Raw genomic sequence first — 25867 nt, 5'->3', positions numbered from 1 at the left:
CCGTGGTCTCTTCCCGCTCACCTGCCCAAGCCGTGCTATCTCCTCGCTTGCCTTGCCAAGCTGCGCTCTTTCCCTGCTCACCCAAGCTGTTCCCTCTCTCAAATACCCTTTCAGGAGGGTCACTGAAATTCTGGTAGGAGGACAATCCTTGTGCAATCTCCTACCACTTACAGGTGATATGAGACCTCGGGCTCTGGGACAGGGAGCACGGACCTTGGGCTCCCGGGCAGGATTGGCATCAGCGGTGGGGAAGTGCCGGGGATTGGCAACTGTGCAAGGAGGTTTTGGGTATTTTTTGGGGTATTTTACGATGGCTGATACAAGTATTCTCCTGATGCTACTGCTTTTGAGAAAATTCCCAAATAACTGAAAAATTTGCTTAACCAAGATAGGTCCAGTCCCAAGCATTTTGGATAGTCGGAAACGTACTGTAATGGGATCCATGTCATGACGAGGATGTGGATTTCTGTTTATTTGTCAACACTCATGTTTGGCAGATGTCACTGAGAAGATCAATATTTATTGCTCAGCTCTAATTGCCATTGAAGATCTGAGTAGCAAACTTCACATACTGCATGTTGCAGTTCATTTTGTGAGGAAACTGCACTGGTATTAATTGGAACATCTCTAACACACGTGAGTGAAAAGTAAAATATACATTTGTACCAAAGTAAGAATGGTGTATGATTTGCAGTCCATCTTGCAGATGGCAAGTGCCATCCTTTACCTTCTCGGCTGATGATGAGTTTTTTTGTCCTACACATTCTTTGGCTTGGCTTCGCGGACGAAGATTTATGGAGGGGGTAAAAGTCCACGTCAGCTGCAGGCTCGTTTGTGGCTGACAAGTCCGATGCGGGACAGGCAGACACGGTTGCAGCGGCTGCAGGGGAAAATTGGTTGGTTGGGGTTGGGTGTTGGGTTTTTCCTCCTTTGCCTTTTGTCAGTGAGGTGGGCTCTGCGGTCTTCTTCAAAGGAGGTTGCTGCCCGCCAAACTGTGAGGCGCCAAGATGCACGGTTGGAGGCGATATCAGCCCACTGGCGGTAGTCAATGTGGCAGGCACCAAGAGATTTCTTTAGGCAGTCCTTGTACCTTTTCTTTGGTGCACCTCTGTCACGGTGGCCAGTGGAGAGCTCGCCATATAACACGATCTTGGGAAGGCGATGGTCCTCCATTCTGGAGACGTGACCCACCCAGCGCAGCTGGATCTTCAGCAGCGTGGACTCAATGCTGTCGACCTCTGCCATCACGAGTACTTCGACGTTAGGGATGAAAGCGCTCCAATGGATGTTGAGGATGGAGCGGAGACAACGCTGGTACTATGTACATATGCACCAAGATTCTTACTTGTAAGGAAAAAGTATAATATCTGTAGTAATATTAAATTAAATTAAAAGAGACCAAAAATACATAAGATATGAATATTCACAGTGATCATCGTCCTTGCAATCATGCAAACAGTCCTTTAGTGATGTTTGAGCAGTCTTTGATTAGCAAACCAAGAGGAGACTCAAGAGTCTCTTAGCTGCCACAAGAGGAGACAGGTTTAAAGTGCCGAGGAGTAGGTGCAGAGATGTCAGTGGTAAATATTTTTATGTAGTGAGAGGTGGGTGCATGGAATGGGCTGCCAGCAACGATGGTGGCGGTGGGTGCAACAGAGTCTTTTAAGAGACTTTTGGATAGGTACATGTTTCGGCCCAACTTTTTGGGCTGATGAGCCTGTGTTGTGCTGTAGATTTTCTTTGTTTTTATGAAAGAAAATATTCTTCAGGCTTCTGCACCACCCGCTCGAAGTAGCAGTGAGAAGAGGCTGTGATCTGCACGGCGGATGGAAGGCTTGACGCTGCTGGCAACTCTCAAGGTAGAAATGGGCCATGGGCATGAGGCAGGCTGCTTTGTGCTGAATAAGTAAGAGCCTCCCTGGCATCTTTGGATCTGCATGCATAAAGGAAACTAGAGAGCATCACCTGATGTTTTTGGAGCTGTTGCCAACTTTAGTCAGTGCAGGAGGTAATGTTGCTTCCTCACTATTCCAGCAGCCTCGGTTCCTCCTGGCCTTTGGCCCTGTCTGCTTGGAGTTTGAACATTCTCCCTGTGAGCACATGCACTTCCCCATAGTCCCCTAGCTCCTTTGTGCATCCCAAAGGCATGCTGGTCAGTAGAATACAGTCCCAGAGCCATCAAAGATTCCTCATGATAATCTTTTTTTTCCAGAGATTATTTTCATGAGCCTCCTCTGGACCTTCTCCAGTGTCACCAAAGTTCTTCAGTTGAGTAAAGCTCTGCACCAGAAGCAACCATTCACAACATGTATCCTTTGAATATGGTGTGAAAATATTGCACATTGACACCACTCTGTAAGTGTATTTTTGGATTAGAAGTTTCAGCTTGCCAAAAACCTTATCCAAAAAAGTGATGAAAGGTGACATTAAGAGTGGCAGATCTAATAGACCTTGAACAACACGTGTCAAGATCAAATTCTTCCAAGTTTGGCTTTATGAAGAATGAAATTCCTTCATCTTGACCACAATGAAAGAGCACTCATCACCTTTACTGCATCCGTAGACAGTAAATGCCAGTCAACAGTTTGGCCCTGAGTCCCCACTTCAGGATTGCTAAAAATCAGGCAGACACCTGAATGAAAAGGTGGGGTGAGAGAAGGGGGAGGAACACAATCTAACAGGGGGAAAGAGGAAATTGGTGGATACTGGTAGGAGAGTAGAAGCTGAGAAGTGAGAGGGGGAGAGGGCAGGGGGCTAAGAGAGATTGCTCCCTTATAGGAGAAGGAAGGAAAAGGGGTAGGCAGCTGGGGAAAGGGAGACACAGGAATGAGAGAAAGAGAGAGAATAGGGGAGGGGGTTAACAGAAACTAGAGGTCAATATTAATGCCATCCAATTAGAGACTGTCAGTGGAATATAAGGTGTTAGAATATGAGAGTTTGTGCTCTTGAAACACAATCGGCCGAATTTGTGGTTTTAGCTGAAATGCTGAAGGATGTGTGAATTTGTCATCAGAATGATGGAGAAAAGTTGGAGTTCACCTTCCAGGGCAAATATTGCATATTTCCTTAAGAACTATAATTGCAGAAACTTGAGCAACTGACTTGTTCTTCCTATAAATAAAAGATATTGGAATGATGCAAATGTGTGCAAATTTTTAATGGTTGATTTCTGGTATAAATATTACAAAATTCACATTTTTATAGCAGTTTATTATTATTATTTTTTCAAAGTATTTGAATAAAATGTAAAAGTTTTGGAAGTTGACTCCAGAATTATATCTTTTTACTGGTAGCTATGTATGCAATTTACATTTAAATAATAAATATGTTAAATATCTGGGGTAAAATATCAGAGTTATCAATTATTAAAACAAATAATTAGAAGTTAATATGCAGGCTTTTCATTTGTTAGTTCTTTCCAAGTTAACATTCCTACAGGCAAAATTTAATCAAAGATTAGAAGTCAATGAGTTACATGACCATACACAAAGTGTCTAATTTGGACAACAATACAGAAATACTACATATTGTGTTTTCAAAGCCAGACGTTAACTGCTTTGGACAAGTGTGAGATTTTCAAAAAAAATCTGCTGGGAAATCTGATTTTCAATGCCCTGGCTGTGAACAGGTCATCCTTAAAAAGTTTGAATGTCCCAGTGAAATGCCTGAAGCACTAGAACTGAGTCTAATCCCTTATGCCATTCTGCATATTAATGGAACATTGTCATAACACATCAAGCTGTTTGGTCGTCAAAATAGCCCGTGTCACTAATTCCTCTGTTGAAACAGAAGACAAATGCTGAGTAAACACTTGGAAAGCATTCATTGCACTGTTCTCATGGTGATGAGAAAGTCCAAGCCTTTCTTGCAGTCACAGAGCTGCTCAACCTAATAAACTATGGCCCATGTGCTGTGAAAAGAATGGCCTATGAATGATAAAAAACACAGATTATCCACATCTCACTCTTCTTATATCACACTCAGCTTGTGCTTTGAGTTTAGTCAGCCTGATGCACAAACACCAAACTTGACATTTGGAAAATATGACAGATGTTAGTGGAATTTGACTTTTTATGATAAGAGAACAAAAATCCTGAATACTTTCCTTGTCATCTGTGGATGTAAGTTCAAAGGAGATGGTGGGAAATGAATAACTGTTAAAAAGCACTGCTCATTTCTTATAAACGTCAGTTACATAGGAGGCCATGGTTTATCATCTTTCTACAGAGTAGAAGGTATCTTGGGCTTTAGAAGGCAGGGTGAAAATTAACTTGAAATTACTAGTATCAACTAGTATCTTTTTGCAACTTGCCTCTGGAAAGGTCGAGGGAATTCTTCATTTGTTTTCTTAAATTTTCTTGTTTATCAGCCTCTTCCGGTGGGTTAATGAGTGAACTAGTAGCGTATTATATGGCGAGCTCTCCACTGGCCACCGTGACAGAGGTGCACCAAAGAAAAGGTACAAGGACTGCCTAAAGAAATCTCTTGGTGCCTGCCACATTGACCACCGCCAGTGGGCTGATAACGCCTCAAACCGTGCATCTTGGCGCCTCACAGTTTGGCGGGCAGCAGCCTCCTTTGAAGAAGACCGCAGAGCCCACCTCACTGACAAAAGGCAAAGGAGGAAAAACCCAACACCCAACCCCAACCAACCAATTTTCCCTTGCAACCGCTGCAATCGTGTCTGCCTGTCCCGCATCGGACTGGTCAGCCACAAACGAGCCTGCAGCTGACGTGGACTTTTTTTTTTTACCCCCTCCATAAATCTTCGTCCGCGAAGCCAAGCCAAAGAAAGAAGAGTAGCCAAAATTATGCGTGGTAATTCAAAGTGGATGTCAAGATCCTTAGAAAACTAAGAAAAAAACTAGATGAACGTAAAAACAGGAATAAACAGCTATTCCTGCAGGAACTTAGAGATGGAGATTGGGAGAACTCCGTCAATGTTTGGCATCATGTCCTATCCTCTCCAGAGGTTATTATGTTCTGAATTAATGCTGCTGGATTGAATTTTCGTATGTCAAGAGGACAAAAATACATCAGAATTCTGTAAGGTAAATTTCAATAAATTGGTAAACCAGAAGAAAAAATAAAAGTGGTATTTCAGATCAGTGTGTCAGTCTAGTGGCTAATGTCAAGACAGTGATATTGATCTCGTTACATAAAGATCTCGTCACATTGAAGTCTGGTAGCTAGGGAGTGTAGATTCAAGTGACTAAATAAATAAAGTGACTTGTTGAATTAAAATTAGGAATCAGAAAAAGTTAATTTAAAATTCAGTGAATTGTCAAGAGAACCTGTCCAGCCCACTAATCCTTCAGGAAGGAAGATCACACATCCTTGTGCAGAATGACCATGGTGTGACTTCTGATAATTGACTCTTAACTTCCCTCTAAAATAGCCCAAATAATCATGTATATCACAAAATGGAGATTAAATGCAAACCTTTCCAGTAATATACATATGCTGAATGATCTTTTAAAAAAAACTTTAATTGCATCTGAATTAAGAAGATATTGTTCTGATTTGTGGAAAATGATTTGAAATAGAAAACCAATGCTGGTATTTATCTGGAAAAGTCTCATTGTGTGGTTATTTCATTAGTTCGATTTCATTATATTCACTGCAAGGATGATAATTGGAAATCACATTTTTCTTTGATGATGATCCAGTTGGACCAGACCATTTGGACATTGAACTTATTTTTTGGACACTGATATTCTATTAAACACTTCCTTCATGAACCATCCCTCATTAGATGTGGCTTGATCTCTTCCAAATCTACCAAGCCTCCTCCTTCTTCAACAGCAACTGGTCACTGCCCTAAACTCAAATGGGAAGGCAAAAATAGCCTCCAGTTTCCTTTATCTGACATCATTCACATTCTAGACTTCCTTTTTCCTACCCTTTCATCCTCAACTCTTCCATTAAGTTCAAGGAGTTCATGAAGTTCTTAGTCACAAAACTGAGGCAACACTTCTGAAAGGCTTCTTCCACTCCTTCAGCATCTCACCTGCAATCCAAGCCTCCAAAAAGGATTTTCCCTGGCACACCAAAAAGCATTTAATCATGTGCCTTTTTAAAATTTATCTTATCCATGAAATTCACTTCCTTCTGTTTCCAAACACCTTTCTCCATAAAACTAAAATCAACCAAGTACTTGCAAGGTACCACCCTGACTCCAGATTACCCTATTTCTCCAAAACTCTTGTATGTTTCAATTCAGTCTTTCACAACTCTTTTTACTGAATTTTTGCTTCAACCCTAATCAAACAATTTGCTTTCTTCCCTTGTCTTTCTCAGACTCGGCATCGCAGTCAATTCATCTGTGCAATGCTCTGCTGCTGTGGGGAGCGGGATTGTGTTTATTTTCCTTATCTTCAAATTCTTCCATTTTCTTACTTCTCTCCATCTCTTTAGCCATTAAATAATTTGAGAAATCTGTGTTCCTCCAAATCCTATCTCTTATTCATAGCACTGTGCTCCAGGAATCTAAAATCTCTTTTCTAATTATGTATGACTTCCCACTTTTATCAGCACTGTTAACTCTGTTTCTATCTTCACAGGTGCTGCCTGACCTGCTGAGTATTTCTGCATGTTTTTACTTCAGTTACATCCAACTTTTTTGAAAGGGTTAATTTACACACAATTTTTGATGAGCAAAGTTGCTGAACATAATTAAGGCCTCATTACCTGATTTACTTTGTTATATCTACTGACTCAGGCTGATTATATGAGCTCGCTAGGGCACTGGATTCCAAACAATAATATTTCCTTGTAATTTTCTGCTTTGACTAATGTGGTATCTGTCATTAAGAAAAAAGATAAATAGAAGTTGGAATAGGCCATTCAGTCCCCTGTGCTTGTTTCAATAAGGTCATGGCTGATCTTTTATCTCAGCACCATTTTCCTACACAAATCCAATATCTTTTGATTTACATAATGGCTTAAAAACTTCTCAGTTTTTATTTTGAATATAGACAATGACTGAGCTTCCATAATTACATTGAGGTGGAGAATTCTAAATAGATATCACTCTTTTCAAAATGAGATTTATTTTCAGTTCATTTCTGAAAGGCCAACCACTTACTGTGGGTCTCCAATCCCTGGTTTTACACAGACAGCCAAGGAAAATGGGTAGATCAGTGGCTAGTTACCCTATGGTGACTGACATACCTCCTGACATTTTAGGCCCTCTCCATCATCTGCAAGGCAAAAGTCAGGAACATTGTGGAATAAGCTTTGCATTTTTGGGTGAGTGCAGGGCCAACAGAAAGCTCACCTCCACTCGGCATCTATCCTCTAAAGATCCATCAGAGATGTGCTTGTTTATATTAGATCACCTCTCATAATACCAGAGGACAAGCCTAGTCTATATTATGTAAAGTCTCCTCACAGGATAAGCCCTTACACTCCACCCCCCAACCCCCACTTCCATTACATGATTTCATTGCATTGCCTCTGTCACAAGTATTATCGTTCCTTAGGTGTAGTCACCAAACCTGTGCATGGTATTGCAGCAGCTGTCTCTCCAGGACACATTCCATTACAGTGAGCTGCCTTTACTCTCGAACTCAAATCCACTTGTGACAACACCCAACAAACCATTTACTTTCCTACTTGCTTGCTGAATCTGCTTAATATTTGGCAGCAATTCACGTGCAAAGATATCTGGGTCCCTCTACACATCAATGCCTTTCAGCCTTTTACCATTTAAAATCATTCCACTTTTCTAATTTTTCTACCAAAGCTGCTGGCCTCGCATGTTTCCTCATTGAGGAAATTGCACTGTTTAAATCATATTTCTACATCAAAACCTATAGTTGACACCTTCAGATTCCTATTTTAATATTAATTGATATTTTACCAAGTTATGAGCAGTTGCTTATAAAGTAATTCATGTGATTTTCTTTTTTAATTTTAATAATATTAAGTAATAACAAAACTGGGAAACTTAATTAGAGCATTTTTTTAGTTATATATTATGTATATATTTTGATATTTTGTTCTGTTACATTAATGTATATGAGATTATTGTATTGAACTCAATAAAAATATTTTAAAGAGAAAATATTCCTGTCTTTTTTTCATGGTGAAATTATAATCATAAATGCAGAAGTCTTGCCAGTGCAAGAAAACATTTTAAAATTAGTACAAGCAAAACACTGTGAATAGAGGATTCCGATGAAAGTAAAGACATATTTGAATGGACCTGACCTTACTGGCACAGAGGAAGAGTTGGGACCAGCATATTGAATGGTTGGGGAAGGCTTCAGGGGCCTGCTAGTTTACTCCTGCTCCTATCCTTTTGCTGATCTTGATGAAGGGTATTCCATTTAAAACATTAATTATTTCACTCTCTTTAGATACTGCCACACACCTACATTTGAAAGTATCCACTGTCAAATTGAAAATTAGCAAGTTATCCTGGGAGCCCTGGCCAATATTTACATTTCAATCAATATATAAAAAAAGCAGAATTCCTGGCCATTGTTCTTAAATTGTTTGGGGGTGTGAGGGTAGTGTTACTGATCGGAAATTTACTTCCGTGTTACATAATTAGAACAGTGATTCCACTTCAGAAAATGCACAATCAGCCGCTAGATTTTTTTTAAGGTAATCTGTGGAAAGTACAAGACTTTCTGTTGCAATATCCCCAGTATTTGCTAAGCAAGCAGTAAATAACTTGTTGTGGGTCTATTAGCTATCCACATAAGTCCTTCAGATTTGTTCAATGCAAGGGTCTGTTTGCATTGCAAGAACAAAGAGATCCATTCTTTTCATTCTCTCATCTCACTGTTACAGGTGAATGTAGGATCGAGACAGCCCTGTCTACAGCCACCCTAAAACAAATGCACTGAGCTTCTTTAAGTTCTTCACATTTGACCATAAGCCAAGTCTAGTCATGGTATGCAGGCTTTTTGACAACAAGAGGGTGGGGGGTGGGGGGGGGGAGAGAGAGAGAGAGAGAGAATACCAGTAAAGACATGTCCATTCAGCAATTAATGAAAAGGACAGGAACAACTGGAAATTTCAAAGAATAATCGTGCTATTGACTACTTAGAATTACAATCCCTGGATTAGTGTAGCAAAGTAATAGCATCAGGGCTACAGCCTTCAACTCACCTATTCCGTACAAGTACAAGGATATATGGAGAATTTATATTATATTTATATGGCGAATATATATGGAAAAGAAAGTTGGCAGAAAGCAGGGAAGACAGAAAGAAACTTTCACCTGTGGTAGCAAATGTTTAGAACAAGTTTCCAGGTACTTTTAAAGGAAACAGCAAGAGCCATCCAAACTGATTTGAAATCTAGGATGAAAGGACACTGTTCCAAACTGTTCATCTTCTATTACTTTGTCCAGCTCGTTTTATAAATGGAGATGGCCACAGAGGTAATTGGGCTCAAGAGACAAGAGAAATATTATCATAAAATTTACCAGGCAGCCTTCTGTTTACTGAAGCCTTTAATTCTCAAAAAAGGAAATAACCACGTTGGTCCAATTGTAATTACTTTTATTTTAGGCAGCCATTGATATTCTGTAATATAGCCCCAACTGAAATCATCAAAGAGTTTTATTCCTCTCTGGAAATTCGCTCTTGCCACATGTCCTTGCGATTCATTTAAAATATATAATCTGCAACTCAGTTGGTAATGCACAGGTGAGGATTACAAGGATGTGTGTTCAAGTTCTACCCCAGAAAACTGAAATAATAAATTTAGGCAATACCAAAATAAAATCACTGCACTGTTATAGGTGCTGCTTCTTAGAGCAGATATTAAATTGAGGCCAGCTGAGCATAAAAGACAGAAATGGATTGACACATTGCTGTAAAAAAAAAGGAATTCTCCAGGTGCTGTCTGAGGGACTTTGCAGTACATAAAATCGTAGCCATATTTTTGGCATTACAACAAGGACTGGAGTTCAAAAGGACTTCATGCATGTAGAGTTTTAAGATGTTGAAGGTTGTGAAAGGCTCCAAGTATTTATTTTACTTTTTTATTCTGGGCACAGGCTTTCAGGTAAATCCCATGCTTTTAAGGAGAAATATGCCAATGAGGACGCAACCATACAGCAATTCATGAAAAGGTCAGACTCCAGCTCAAGATCTATATTGTCAGCAAGTATCAAGCAAGTGCAAACATACCAAAGTGGAGTCAACCACAAAGCAAATTTCTACCACAGCACCTGGAATGCAGGAGAAAGGGGGAAATCTCAAAAATCAGCAAATTAAACCATACAAACAACATGCAAGATTACAAGTCCATCAAGCTTGCTCCCATGGCGATGGATAAAATATTGTGACTAAATGTTTATTCTTTCTCAAAAAAAAATCTTAGAAATTACTTCCTTGTTTTTAACCCACTAGAATAGAAATTCATTGAGCTACAGATTTCCATGGGTAGTTTATAATTGGACAGTCAATGTAATTATCTGCTCTAGTAGGTTATTCCCAACATACATTCACTTTTACAATCTTATTGATATCTTTCCTATAGGTAGGTGACCAAAACTGCACACAGTACACCAACTTCCACATAACATCCCACTCCTGTACTCAATATTTTGAATCATGAAGGCCAATGAGCTAAAATCTTTCTTTATGATGTTATATATCTGTGAGGCCACTTCCAAGGAATTATATATCTATATTTCCAGATTCCTCTTCTACACAGTTGGCAGTGCCCTACCATTTACCTGGATTGTTCTTCCAAAGTGTAACACCTCACACTTGTCTGCATTAAATTCCATCTGTTGCTTTGCAGCTCTTTTTTCCAACTGATTAAGATCCCTCTGCAAGCTTTTAAAGCCTTCCTTGCTGTCCACTACACTCCCAATCTTATTGTGATCTGAAGATTTACTGATCCAATTTACAACATTATCATCCAAATTGTTGATATAAATGACAACCGACCATGGACCCAACACATGGACCATGATCCCTGAAGCACACTGCAAGACTCAGGCCTCCAGTCAGAGAGGCAATCATCTACTACCACTCTCTAGCTTCTCCCGCAAAGCCAATAACTAATCCAATTTACAACCTTATCCCGAATACTGAGCAACTGAACCTGCTTAACCAGTTTACTACGTAGGGTTTTGTCAAAGGCCTTACTAAAGTCTATGTAGGCAACATCCTATGCCTTTCCTTCATCAACTTTCCTGGTAACCTCCTAGAGAAACCTCTACAAGATTGATTAGACATAATCTACCACAAACAAAGCCATGTTGACTATCCTAGATCAGTCCCTGTCTATCCAAGTACTTATATATCCAGTCGCTTATAATATCTCCAATAATTTACCCTCCATTGATGACAGGCTCACTGGCCTAAAATTTCTTGGAAAACAAGCACCTCCTCTGCATAGGATCCATAACCTGACTGCTCTTTTACCTTACTTCTATAGGCTCTGTGTCCATCTCCCAAGTAAATATGGATGCAGAATATCCATTTAAGTTCTCTACCATCTTTTCTGATTCTATACTACTCTGATCTTCCAGAGGGCTAATTTTCTCACTTGTTATCCTTTTGATCTTAATACATCTATAAAATCCTTGCCATTTTCTTTCACCTTGTGTACCAGAGCCACCTCATGCCCTCTTTTATCCTTCCTGGTTTCCTTCTTAAATATTTTCTTGCACTTCGAATACTCCTCAAGTCCCTTGTTTGTTCCTTGCCACCTTATACCTGCTCTGCACATCTTCTACACTTGGGCTCAATATCTCTCAAAAATCAAGGTTCTTTCCATCTTCTAGTCTTGCCTTTAATTCTCACATGAATATTCAAGCAAAGATCTGGACCCACTGCAATTCACCTATTATTACAATCGCTCCACAGCAGATGCAACATGGCTGGCTCTCCACTCAGCTCTAGAACACATCAAAAACAGCAACTTATATATATGGCTGCTCTTCATCAACTACAGATCAGCCTTCAACACCATTATTCCCTCGGTGCTGGTCAAGAAGTTAAAACTCTGGGCTTCTGTAACCACCTCCCCTGCGTCTGGATCCTTGATTTTTTTTCATCGGAAGACCACAGTCAATAGGAATTAGAAGTAACGTCTCCTCCCCAATGATTATCAACACAGGCGCACCCCAAGGATGGGTGCTTAGCTCACTGCTCTACTCATTATGCATCCATGACTGTGTGGCCAGGCACAATTCCAATGCCATCTATGTCTTCCAATGACACCACAGTTGTCAGCAAAATCACAAACAGCAATGAGGAAGTGGACAGGGGGGAGATAGAGCAGTTCATTGAATGGTGTCACAACAACAACCCTGCGCTCAACGTTAGCAAAACCAAGGAAATTATTATGGACTTCAGGAGGGAGTAAGGGGAACAGAAACCCAGTCTTTATCGAGGGCTCAACAGTGGAGAGGGTCAAGAACTTCAAATTCCTGGGTGTCAACATCTCCGAGGATCTGTCTTAGAGCTTCCATATTGATGCAATCACGAAGAAGGTGGCCCGCCGGTGGCAATACATTGAGAGATGTTTGAGGAGATTCAGTGTGTCATAGAAGACTCTCAAAAACTTCTTCTGCAGGTGTACTGTGGAAAGGATTCTGGCTGGTGGCATCACCACTGCCTGGTATGGAGGTGCCAGGACAACAAAAAACTCCAGAGGGTTGTTAACTCAGCCTGTCACATCAGAGGCATCAGACTCCACTCCATTGAGGAAATCCACATGTGGTGTTGTCTTAAATAATCAGCCTCTATCCTCAAAGACCCTTACCACCCAGGCCATGCCCTCTTCACTGATACCATTGGGAAAAGGAACAGGAGTCTAAAGACAAGCACTCAGTGGCACAAGGACAGCTTCTTCCCCACTGCCATCAGGTTCCTGAATAATCAATGAACCAAAGACACTGCCTTACTTTTCATGCCCTATTATTTTTATTTTTTATACTATTGTGTAAGACTGTTCATAATATGAATGTTTGCTCTATGACGCTGATGCAAAACATCGAATTTCATGACTTGTTCATGACAATAAATTTTGATTCTGATTCTGATTCTGAAGTTTACTCTCAAATTTTCACCTTTGAAAACCTCCTTCTTAAGAAAACCTCCATCTTTGCCAGGAAACATCCTGGCCCAATCCACACTTGCCAGATCCTTTCTGATACCATCAAAATTAGACTTTCTCCAGTTTAGAATCTCAATCTCAATCCTTTTCCATAATTATTTTCAAAATAATGGCATTATGATGACACAATCCAAAGTGTTTTCTTGCACTCACTTCTGTCTCTTGCCCTGCCTTGGTCCCTCATAGGAGTCCCAGTATTGCACTCTCTCTCGTTGCGAGCTCTAAATATTGACTAAGGAAACTTACCTTAAGAAAAAAATGAAAATTTGTTTCATTGTCAACATTTATTAAAATATACCGATCATTCAATGAATCTATTTCATAAAATATGTGTTAATCCATTTTTTAAAGTTTATTTGAAAAATGCATTCATCAACACGAATGATGACAGAGCGAGAGAATAGACATTTTTCCACTTCAGATATGCATTGAAATTCCTATAATTTTCCTGTGTTGAAGTATTGCCACATGTTAAGATTTATAAATAAGTATTGAAAGTATTTTAAGACTTTACTCTTAAGCCTAAAATCTATTTTTGATTTCCTTTCTTTTCCCTTCCATATTAATCTTTACTTGGTGATAGTTTGCTCTTTCAGGCGATCCCTGCACCAAGAATGCTCAACGTAAAGGAAAACAAAGCATGATTATAAATGTGCAATTATTCTCAGTGTTCTGCATAGTGATTCACAGTTTCAGTTTCATATTCTTCATTTGAAGCACTTTATTTTATTACCAAAAGAAAAACCTTGTTAAAGGAATCTATATCTAGGATATGCACCTGAGGTTCACTTAACCTCTACGAAGCACAAAACAATTATTTACTTCATCTAGAAAAAAAACCTTTGTTTTTCCTGTAGTACTTTTTAAAAAAAATGAATTAAATCTGCATCTTAAATTCATTTCAAATATTTAGCTGGATAATTGTTTTAAAGTAAAATCTTAGCAATTCTGTTTTTAAATTTCTTTTGCATTTAGTAAACACACAGGTTACAAAGGGGGAAAGTGATAAAGAAATATTACGCAGCGTTTCAAACATATATTTTACAATTCAGATGATTGCATAGGTCTGTGACCATATCTGTACAACTACTCTGTATAACCAGTTCCATCAGCACTGAGGTAGGTCTGGTTAAAAATAATCTCAGATAATCCCTTTTCTGTGGTGGATAACTCCTAGGACGCCCGCTTGCAAATGAAAACAGGTTTGGAAGCTTTAACATATTCAGCATGTCATTCACCTTTAAGTGTTCTGTTGACTCAATTCACCATATTTTATCTTAGCTGTGATTATCAGTTGTCACCTGTCATATATTGTGAACAGTTTTTTGAAGTACAGTGTCAGACATGTCACTTGTTAAGAAGACAGTCTTTCATTTTCCACATGGAATATTTTCAATGTATACATATAACCCTAAATAATATTCATTAATGAAGTGATTGCATTGCTAGTTTCATTGCTATCTCTCACCTTGCTAGAATTAGCTCTGAAATGTGTTTTATATGTTTTTGGCAGAATTATAATGCAATGAATTATTTCATGTGGATGCAGTAACTGCTTGTATTTTAAGTTCATCTTTGCCAACAAACCAACTAACATGATAAAGGTACACAAATGAGGGAATTTGAGAAAAGAAAATAATTGAGGTGATTCTCAATCTGCAGTGTTTTGCTATTGGGTCTAGAATTTTGTAGGGAAAGGACATTTGCTGGCATCCTGTTTTTTTTTAGACATTCAGCAAGGTACAGGCCATTTTGGGCCACGAGTCCACGCTTCCCAATTTGCACCCAATTAACCTACACTCCCAGTATATTTTGAATGAATGGCGGGAGAAAACCAGAGCCCCATGCAGACGCGGGAGAAAATGCAAACTCCTTCCAGGCAGCACGTGATTCGAACCTTGGACCTGATCACTGGCACTTTAAAGGTGTTGCGCTAACCACTACACCAACTGTGCCACCCATTCTGAGCATTTAATTTAGGAAAATTCTCAGAAAAAGCTTACAAAACTGGAATTAGGAGTAAGGCAATATTTTTGTTCAGATTAATAGGATTTATGCATTTTTAAAATTATATGTGAAGTGACATGGCTTTACTTGGATAGTCTTCCAAAATAAATGATGAATTGGATGTCAATGCTACAATTTAATTAATGATAACTATCTGTGATGGAATCACCTTCCTAGTCTTTAAACAAAACAGGTTTATTGAAACACTTATCTATAAACTGAGAGAAATCAATTTGGTTACACTCCAGTTGCTGCAAAAATTAAAATAAAAAACTAAGCAATGTTACAGTTCTGGCTAAACTAATTGCAAAAACTGAAATCTGTGTCAAAGAGACCTAGGATAAAGGATAATAGACAAATAATCTAAAGATGATCTGGTCTGGAGAGTCTTCGACTGAAATGCATTGATGGCGAATAGATATTTTATCAATTTGACATTTCTTTAGTATCAGAATAAATGCTGCATGAATAGGGGTTTCCATGATACCACTTGAAGAAAACCTCCAAATTAAAAAAAAAGATGTCATAACAAATTTTGCATGCGATTTTTTTAAGTTTCTGCAAAAATATGAAGTAACATTAGCATATAAAATTACCTTATTCCAAAATACTGTTAGCCATTAGGCTGTTACATTGCCATGATTCAAAGTGTAGTGACAATGTAATCGGCTCAAGTGTGATCAGTTGTATTGTAGAAAATAATTTTAACACTGAACACAGCTTGGTTTTAACAAGTTTATATTAGGGATCTATCCTGTATATGCGAAACAAGAGTTCATTAACTCTACATTATAGAACATAGAATATTACAGCAAATACAGGCCCTTCAACCATCGAAGTTGAGTCAACCTATATATTCCCTCTGAAAAAAAGATTAACTCTTCCTACCTTGTAACTTTCTATTTTTCTTTCATCCATGTGCTTGTCTAAGAATCTCTTAAATGCCCGTAATGTTTCAGCCTCCACCACCACCTCTGGCAAGACATTCCAGGCACCCACAACTCTCTGTGTAAAAAAACATACCCCTGAAGTCTCCCCTAAACTTTCCTCCCTTCACTTTGTACAGATGTTCTCTGGTGTTTCCTACTCCCGGCCTGTAAAAAAGACATTGGTTATGTACCTTATCTATGCCTCTCAGAATCTTATAGGCCTCTATTAAATCCCCTCTCATCCTTCTTTGCTCTTCTAACCTTGCCTCATAAGACTTATTTTCCAATGCAGGCAGAATCCTGGTAAATTTCCTTTGCACCTCTCCATAGTTTCCACAAGTGAACATAAAACTGTAAGTATGGTCTCACCAGAGATTTGTAGAGTGGCAACATGACCTCTCGACTCTTGAACTCAATATCCTGACTAATGAAGCACAGATCCCATAGGCCTTCTTCACTATCCTATTAACCTGTGTGGCAACCTTGAGAGATGTATGAAGATGGAACCCAATGACCGTCTGTTTCTCCATAATGTTAAGTATCCGACAATTAACCTCGTATTCAGCCTTCAGGTCTGACCTTACAAAATGCATCACCTCACATTTATCTGGATTTAACTCCATCGGCCACTTTTCTGACCAACTCTGTATCCTGTCTATCTCCTTTTGTAACTTCCAACAATCTGCAGCTCCTCCAACCTTCCTGTCATCTGCAAACTTACTGACCCATCCTACCACTTCTTCAACTAAGTCATCTATAAAAATAACAAAGAGCATGGATCCCTGAGAAAGTCCACTTGTCACTGACCTCCATGCAGAATACTTTCCATCCACTACTACTCAGCTTTGTACAGGCAAGCCAATTTTTAATCCCAACAGCCAAGGTTCCATGGATCCCATGCCTCATGACTTTTTGAATGAGTCTCTCAATTCTTTACTAATATCCATATACACTACATCTACTGCTCGACCTTTATCAATTTCTTTTGTGACCTCCTTAACAAACTCAATTAGGTTTGTAAGGCACAAACATTTCCCCTCACAAAACCATGCTGACTATTCCTGAGAAGACTGTACTTCTCTAATCATGTCCTTAAGATTACTCTCCAATAGTTTGCCCACCACTGACGTAATCCTCAGTGGTCTATAATTCCCAAGATTCTCCATAATAACTTTTTTAAACAAGAGGATCACGTTTCCTCTTCTCCAATCCTCCGGCACCTCCCTTGTGGCCAAGGAAGATGCAAAGATCATAGCCATCGCCCCAGCTATCTCTTCCCTCCCTTTCCACAGCAACTTGGGATATATCGCATCCAACCCCAGGGACTTATCCATCTCCAAATTTTTAAGAAGATCCAGCACTTTCTCTTTCCTAATCTTAACCTTGTCCTGCACACAATCATGTTCTGTTCTGGCCAGACCCTGATCAAGATCCTTTTCGCTAGTGAATACTGAAGCAAAGTATTCATTTAGGACCTCCCCAACCTCCTCTGCCTCCAGGAACGTCTTCTCCTTTATCCTTACATGGCCCCACCTTTCTTCTCATCATCCTTGTTTTTCATGTATGCATGAAAGCCTTGGGGGTTCTCCTTAATCCTACTTGCCAAGGTCTTCATGCCCCCTTCAAGCTCTCCTAAGTTCTTTCTTAAGTATCTTCCTGGCTACCATTTAATTTTCATGAGCCTTTCACATTTTTTGCTTCCTAAATCTAATATATGAAACGTATGGAATCGAATGCAAATATAAAAATGAGAATTACAGTGACATGAAGAAAATAGGAACTTTTATCACTTAACTAAATTCTCCTGAATGTATACAGGGATTGTCATTTGTAATGAACAAGGTCTGAGCCAACAATTTAGTTATATCAAATGAGGCAACACAAATGTTTCACAGCCTTAAAGTTTTTTTAAATCAACTTCCACCAAAATTAAGTGACAAAATAATCCTTTGCCCAGCGTTAAAGCAGTTTGGGATTTAAATTGCATTATGTAAAACAGTCAACGACTATGTTCATAGAATTCAATAAGTTGGTGGAAAAAATAAAGAAAGCTTGTGGAAGGTTTTTCACCTGTGATTGGTTGGGATTAAATAGTATTGCCAGACAAAAATCCTCAAAGCATTTTATAAAAATGCTTACAGTGTCATAACAGGATTTTAGTGGAATGAGCCAAAATGGATTCTTTTTTAATCAGCAAGGCATCTTTCTGAACTGTAAATAAGTAGACAATTAGTGACATCAGTCTTGTGAGAAGCTCAGGCCTGACATAAGCAACAATGACTACCTGGATAAAAGTATGCACCAATCCTATCTGTGACATTCAACATTCATCAGCCAAAGGACACCTACCCCTCTCAACTTGAGTCTGATTACTAGCCTTTTTAACTTATTCCAACTATAAAGAAGTGTGTGACAACTAATGTGAAAATAACACGATTTTGCAAATGGGGTGCTCTGTTACATGAGAAGACCTGTTGTAACCTACAACAGGATCTTTCTGCAAGAAACCCCGTACACAGATGGCATAAGCCATTTTATGTGATTTAGCTTCCCATTTTATGACCTATAATCTGCAGACATCAGCAAAACATCCAGATGGGTTTTGAGAACAGCACAGCCTTGATTCTCACTTATTTCAGCTGTGCTACTACAAGAAAACAATTTCTTTAACAGGCTCTCTGTATTTTCTCATTAAAAAATGTTCTTTTTAAACCTTTTCTTGCTGCTGAAATTTATAGAAAGGAAAGAAGCAAATAAAGCAAATCTATTCAATCTATGCTATAATCTACCGTTCCCTCCTTTTAATAATCTACCGTTCCCTCCTTTTAATAATCTAACGTTCCCTTTTAATGATCTACCATTCCCTCCTTTTAATAATCTACCGTTCCCTCCTTTTAATAATCTACCGTTCCCTCCTTTTAATAATCTAACGTTCCCTTTTAATGATCTACCATTCCCTCCTTTTAATAATCTACCGTTCCCTCCTTTTAATAATCTACCGTTCCCTCCTTTTAATAATCTAACGTTCCCTTTTAATGATCTACCGTTCCCTCCTTTTAATAATCTACCGTTCCCTCCTTTTATTAATCTAACGTTCCCTTTTATTGATCTACCGTTCCCTCCTTTTATTAATCTACCATTCCCTCCTTTTAATAATCTACTGTTCCCTCCTTTTAATAATCTAACGTTCCCTTTTAATGATCTACCGTTCCCTTCTTTTAATAATCTACCGTTCCCTCCTTTTATTAATCTACCATTCCCTCCTTTTATCATTCCGTGATAACTTATTTGGTCATTAGAATAGTTTGGTCTTAAACATAATTGGATCATATAAAAGAATTACAAGATCAACACAGCTAATAAAATAATAAAATAAACTAATACAGACCCTGAATGAATGTCATCCACCATCCTTTGAAAGGCCCCCAAGATGGTCCTGGGGGTTGTAATTATGGAAGTGTTCCCCTATTTTCTGGATATCACGTATTTATTCTCTTTTGTGGTTGGAAAATGATAGTTTCAGAGGTATTAAGAATGTAGGTGCAGCATTCCTGCCCTACTACTGCACATGCAACTTCTTTTACTGCCAACAGCAGATCAAGGACCATCCGATTCTGCAGAGCCACGGTTCGTATAGCCATTATCCCCACAGTGAGTTCACGAATCTGGGTCTGCATATTTTCTTCCTTCTTTGCTGTAATGTTGGCAAGCTTCTCTAGGGCACTGGCCATATTGATCAGTTTCCCAAGCGGATTTAACCACACCATAATTGGGAAAGAGAATTATAAAGAACCTTTCAGTTTCAGAGATAGCTCTTTTTACTCTATCCCATACCAAAGGATGGTTGGTAATTTCCTCAAAATGCCATTTTTCTGGGGCAAGGTACGTTAAATAATTATACCCTTGCCAATAGTATGTCAGCCATGAATACACTTTTTGTCCATCATAAAGATAGATACCATTTAAGGTTGTTTCCCCCATAAAATAGTCAAATTGATCACTTATTTTGGTGCAATGGCCTGTTCCTGTTCTATTTTCATTTCTCCTGCACAAACAGGTTCCCCCTATAGTGTACTTGTTTAGTTTAAAATAGGGGAGTGACTTGGACAGATCATAATAGGGCTTATACCAATTGTTAAACAAATGTTTATCAGGTCGGCATTCAGATGTTTTTATGAATCTTAACATCCAATTAGAATGGCATTTCCAGGCCTGATGTTCTGTCTGATTAAATGGTATTGCTGTCATGGGAACTCCCTGATCACTATAGGTTGGCAATTGGCTGAGATACATTCATAGTTTTGACATACATCAGGGACACACATAGGTAAGTGTTGTCACCTATGTATGACAACACTTACCTATGTAGGTACCTATGTGTTGGTACATATTCTCATCTAAACCTTAAAGATCATGAAGATGCCTGGAGATTTAATTCCACACATTCTTTTACCTTGTGTACCACTAACAGGACAGTCAAAAAAATGACAAGAGCACCCAGAAAGGTAATGAGCAATCAAGTCAGCAATTCATTTGTGTTGCCTTTTAATCTCTTTGCTCTTGTCAGAGTCTTATTGTTCCTCCGTGGAAACAATCCTTTTGCAATCTATGTGATGAATCCAATGGGGCCTTATTTCTACCTTTACTACAGTCAGAGTTGTTAGTAGCACTTGGAAGGGGCCCTTCCACTGTGGTTCCATCTTTCTGTGACCCAAGTTATTGATCAAGACATAATCTCCTGGCTCAAGCCATCCTTCTACCTTTACTACAGTCAGAGTTCTTAGTAACACCTGGAAGGGGCCCTTCCGCTGTGGTTCCAGCTTTGTGTGACCCAAGTTATTGATCAAGACATAATCTCCTAGCTCAAGCCAGAGTGATATGACCACCAGCCTACTGCAGGGGGCAATCTCTGTACCTGCAGAAAGACCACCTAAGGCTGACTCCACCTGGCTGGCTGCCAATCAGATGACCCAAATATAGACCTGAGCCGCCCCTCCTGAGCCAGTCACATGAGAGCCACTGAAGCATGAACTGGTGTTCAGACTTTTATCTGAATAAAGCCTGTTGTACAGTCTTTGAGTTTTATGCTTGCCTGCTGCTACCTCAGCACACCACACATGGTACCAGGAATGGAAAAAAACAGCCAGGAGTGTGCTGCTGTGCACAGGAGTGAGAAAAAAAAAACACTACAGTGTACATAGTGAGTAGTAGTTAATATCAGCATAGAAAATATAAACAGTATAAAAACTCTTGAAGCAATAAAATGGACTGGAAATGTTGACCATGAATGGAGGCTGTTTAAACAAAAACTCATGCTGTTCCTGCAAGAGATTGGAATCAATAGCATACTAGATACATGGAAGATTGAAATGCTACTTACTGAAGTGGGACCTAAAGCTTTAGAGGTTTTCAACACACTTGTTTTTGCCGAGGTGGAACACCAGAGCAAGTTCGACAAGGTTATCAAGATGTTTGATGAACACGAAACAAAAGAAAAATGAAACCTAGAGATACATGTTTCACTCACACACAAAGCTGTAGGGTGATACTCTTTTAAAAGACTTAAAATTTTGGACTGCTGCAAGATTCAATGATTCGTGATTAAATTATGTTCAGAATTAATGATAAGAAAGTGAGAGAGGGGTTGCTGCGAGAGCCTGTGCTGTGAAATTACGTCACACCAGTGAGTTAGCTCTGCAGGATGCAAATAAATTCAGTGATTGTGTAAAAGCCAATTAAAATGAAGACATAGTCATAGCCACAGTGTCACAGCATAGGCAATAGTGTTCTGCCCTGGTCCCTGAATACCTCTTAATAGGCTCACGTATCTTAAAGAGATCTTGTGGGGTAGCCCTGTAAATATTGCTAGTCCTATGTATGTATTCACAAAAAACTACTGGATCTTTTTTCCTATCCAGGGCTTGATCGGTGAGAACAAACATTTATTTGGGTTTCCAAGGGGTATAGATTTGCATTGTCTCATTTTGGCTGACAGCTCCTGCACAGGGGTTGGCTAGAGTTCATAAAGGGAAATTATGTTTGACTGGACCCTGCAGATCTTCTGGTAGAAAGAAACAAATAAAGCAAATCAATACAATCTATTCTATAATCTATCAGCCTGATCCCAGTTATATGTATGAGATTTGGATCATCTGTGAGAGGACAGCATTTAGAATATAACTTCAGTGAGGAGAAAGCCTAATTAAGACTTTGAGTCACCAAGATGAATCATTAACTTTTTCCTTCTCTATGATTTTTTTTAACAAAAGTAGACTTTGTTCATGATAAATTATTTTCAAGAGGAAAACCATTCAAGTTTTCTCCCACCCTTATTTTCTTCTTCATGCATTTCCATCATCATAGTGCTTTGCCATTACTCTTCCTCTGTTGTTTGAGGGGCTTCCCCTCAGTCTCAGCCCCTCTATGCCCAATAGTGGATGGACTCTAGACTGTTCTCTTTCTCCACTCCATCGTCACATTGGCTGGGCAAAACCTCCCTCAGCATGTACTTCTGCAGCCTGGAATGCGCCAGTCATCCATATTTCCACACCGATATCTCTGTGTGCTGAAAGACCAACAGGTTTTGGGCAGACCAAAGACCATCTTTCACCAAGTTGATGGTCTTCCAGTAGTTCTGGATGTCTGACTCTGTGTGCGTTCCCAATAACAGGCCATAAATCAGAGAGTCTTCTGTCACATACTGCTACTGGGGATAAACCATCATAAGAACCCTTGCATCCTTCTCCATGCACTTTTAGTGAATCTGCATTCTGCAAAGAGGTGGGAGACTGTCTCGACTCCACCACAGACATCTTGGGGACAATTTGCATTGTGGGTTGTATTCCGGTTGTACAGGAAGGAACTGACTGGGAGGGCTCCTTTCACCGCCAGCCAGGCCAAGTCCTGGTCCTTGTTTGTGAGCACTGGCAATGAGGCATTCCATCACATGGCCTAGATGGTCTGTTCCGGGAACCACCCCATCATATTCATCAAGTTGTCTCTCATTGTCATCACGGCGCTCCATGCTGACCACTGCCTGATGGAAGATGCTGCATTATTTGCTGCAAACTTTCTCCTTTTTAAAAAAAAATAAGCTTACTGTTTATAAGCACTGGGGAAAAGTCACATTACCTTTCAAACTCACAGAAGTTGCTTTTAGCCTTTTCCCATCGAAGGGAAAACCTGTTGCATTCTTAGCAAGAAAACTGCAATCCACATCATATTTCCACACCACTGAAATCATACAACGCCAAAAGGGCCAAAAGCTTCCAGCTTCCACAAGTAACTCATTGCAGTAATAATAAGGACAAAGGTTAATAACAATGTCAAGAATGGGAAACTGGATGTTATTTGTGAACCTTTCCACCCTGAAGGGGTAAAAATCAACTTCCTACCTGTCAAGTCGACTAAAAGTAACTTAAACTAGCTGTTAGGTAATTTCCCCAGAAAGCAGTCTCTTCTTATTAGCCACAGACACAGCCTGATAAGAGGTATGAGGAAAGTTAACTTGCCTTTGTATAAGCTTGTGCACATAAATAGAAGTCCAGGCATGGTGTCTTGGCTAAAATGTGTGCTTTAGACATGAATAATAAATACTGAGAATGACTGTGCTTAATTGAGTTGTTTAGAAGGCATCGTAAACCATGCTAGAAAAACGGGAAAAATATTTTGAAAATCAATGATTGACTTGAAAATGCTCCCAAATATCAGTTAATGTTTATAATTTGTAAAGTTTCAAATTTATGGTTGATGCTGAGTATTGTCAGTTTTTGGCAGTCATGACATTGCTCCAATCCAAGAGATGAAGTGAAGTAATGTGACTGTAAATTCTTTGGAAAGGTAAGCTGCTTACAAGGAAGTTTGTTCAACATTTGTTCCATGACATTAAGCATCTACAAAGGTTTAAATACAATGGGGATCTTTGAGGTTTTCGCAATACCAATTTAAAAAAAATTAGACATACAGCACAGTAACAGGTACATTCAGTCCACAAGCCAATACTGCCAAATTACACACAATTGACCTACATCCTTGGTACGCTTTGAAGGGTGGGTGGAAACTGGAGCCCCAGGGAAATCCCACATAGATATGAGGAGCGTACAAACTCTTTTCAGGCAGCACAGGGTTTGAACCCCAGTCCTGTTCGCTGGTTAGCCGTGCCACCCCAAGCGATCCAGTGATCATTGGGAGTTCGGAGATGGAGAGGATGAGAAAATTTAAGTTCTTGGGATTCAATATCTTGGAGAATCTTTCCTGGAGCCAACACGCAAATGGCATTGTGAAGAAAGCACATCAGCACCTCTAGTTCCTCAGGAGGTTTGACACATTCAACCCAGTGATTCCAGTCCCAATGACTGTTCCGGGTCTTCAATATCAAGAAGTCTCTGCATCAGTTCAACCTGCTTTCCATTCTTCCCATTCCCATTTACCCTCTTTTTAGGTGACGATAATGGTATCGTCCACTTCCTCACAAATCTGGCAACGAATTAGCAAAAATTAATACATAATGATCATTCTCAAAAAATTGAGACTGAAAATTTCCATAAAAGACTTTCAATACAGTACGATAGCGAAAAGCAAATTTATAACCCTTTCTCCACAGTACTTCTTTAGCTGAATTAAATTCTCTATGCCTCTTAATAATTTCTTGACTCAAATCAGCTTAAAAAAACACTCTATTGCCCTGAACCATCATTGGAGTCTGATTTTGTCGAGCCTTTTGAACTGCAGTCCGCAATATAATTTCTCTGTCCTGGTATCTCAAGCAGCGAATCAAAACTGCACGTGGTGGTTGGCCTGGAAAAGGCTTCTTCCTCAACGCTCTGTGTGCCCAGTCCAATTCCAGACCATCAGAAAATAATCACTACCCAGCACATCAGGAATCCACTTCTTGAAAAATTTTACCGGATCCGAGCCTTCAATATCTTCTGGAAGACCTACTATTTTATTCCTTCGACCTAGATTTTCTAAAGAATCAATCTTCTTCCACAGTTCCTTCTTCTGGATCCCCCAATCCACAAAAGAATTGTCCACTTTTTCCATTTTTTCTCTATTTCACTTGATTTTTACATTCATAAAAGGCTTCTTCAATTTTTAATAAATTATCCTATACAGTATCCACTGCCTTTATGCATCTATTAACATCTCTTTTAACCACATTAATATCATTCTTCACAGAAGATATTTCTTCACAAATATTATTCATTTTAATTTTCATTTCCATAAATCCCTGATTTAACTGTGCAGACATCTGTACTGACATATTTTCCATCTGATGAGCAATCCCTTCCAAAATCGTAAATACAGAATCCAGTCCAGGTTCCACTACTCCCGCTTGAGGCCTACCTTCCTTGATCCCAGCCTCCAAAGTAAATTCCTCCTGCCTTGATTCCAGCACAGCAGGACTTCCCTCTTCAGCTGCACTTGCCCCTGTCAACCTCATCCAGGTCCCCCCGCAGCCCACACTTTATCCAAAAGCTCCCAGACTCACGACGTACAACCCATGCCCGGGAGTGTCACTGGCCACGCAGGCGTGTCCTTCAACACAGTGCTGCGCACCTAAACCACCAGGTAATACAGCAGGCTCGTGCAACTGTCCTCACTCGGTTGATTCGTCCACGCACCTGGCTTCACGGGCGCGCGAGTCAGAGTCGGCCGAACCCAAAACAATGCTGTCGCTATCTTGTGATTGCAAGGTCGGCGCTGGGGTTATACTCAGCCGGCCTGGGATACATTGAGGCTTTTGAGCTCCTGTAGATGACTCCGAGACTTCAGCTTGATAAGTAGGCCTCAATTCTTCAACACTTTTATAAGGTAATTTCTTCTGTAACTGA

General features: G+C 39.5%; 1 long non-coding RNA gene across 3 annotated transcripts in view; it reads left to right on the top strand.

The window, feature by feature from the left end:
• LOC138762767 (uncharacterized) overlaps window positions 1-10281 on the top strand; it is an 87359-nt gene extending 77078 nt beyond the window's left edge. For 2 of the 3 annotated variants that reach the window (XR_011357129.1, XR_011357128.1), the window contains exon 3: window positions 2213-2302. This is a non-coding gene — a long non-coding RNA (uncharacterized lncRNA). Of the gene's footprint in view, window positions 1-2212; window positions 2303-10018 lie in introns of those variants that run through there. The other variant, XR_011357130.1, reaches the window with a different exon arrangement.
• The last annotated feature ends 15586 nt before the right edge of the window (window positions 10282-25867 follow it).

The sequence above is a fragment of the Narcine bancroftii genome, chromosome 5 (assembly GCF_036971445.1).
Source record: "Narcine bancroftii isolate sNarBan1 chromosome 5, sNarBan1.hap1, whole genome shotgun sequence".
In the NCBI taxonomy this organism is placed as follows: Eukaryota; Metazoa; Chordata; class Chondrichthyes; order Torpediniformes; family Narcinidae; genus Narcine; species Narcine bancroftii.
Note: the sequence above shows the minus strand (reverse complement) of the source record. Positions and strands in the feature narration are given on the sequence as shown.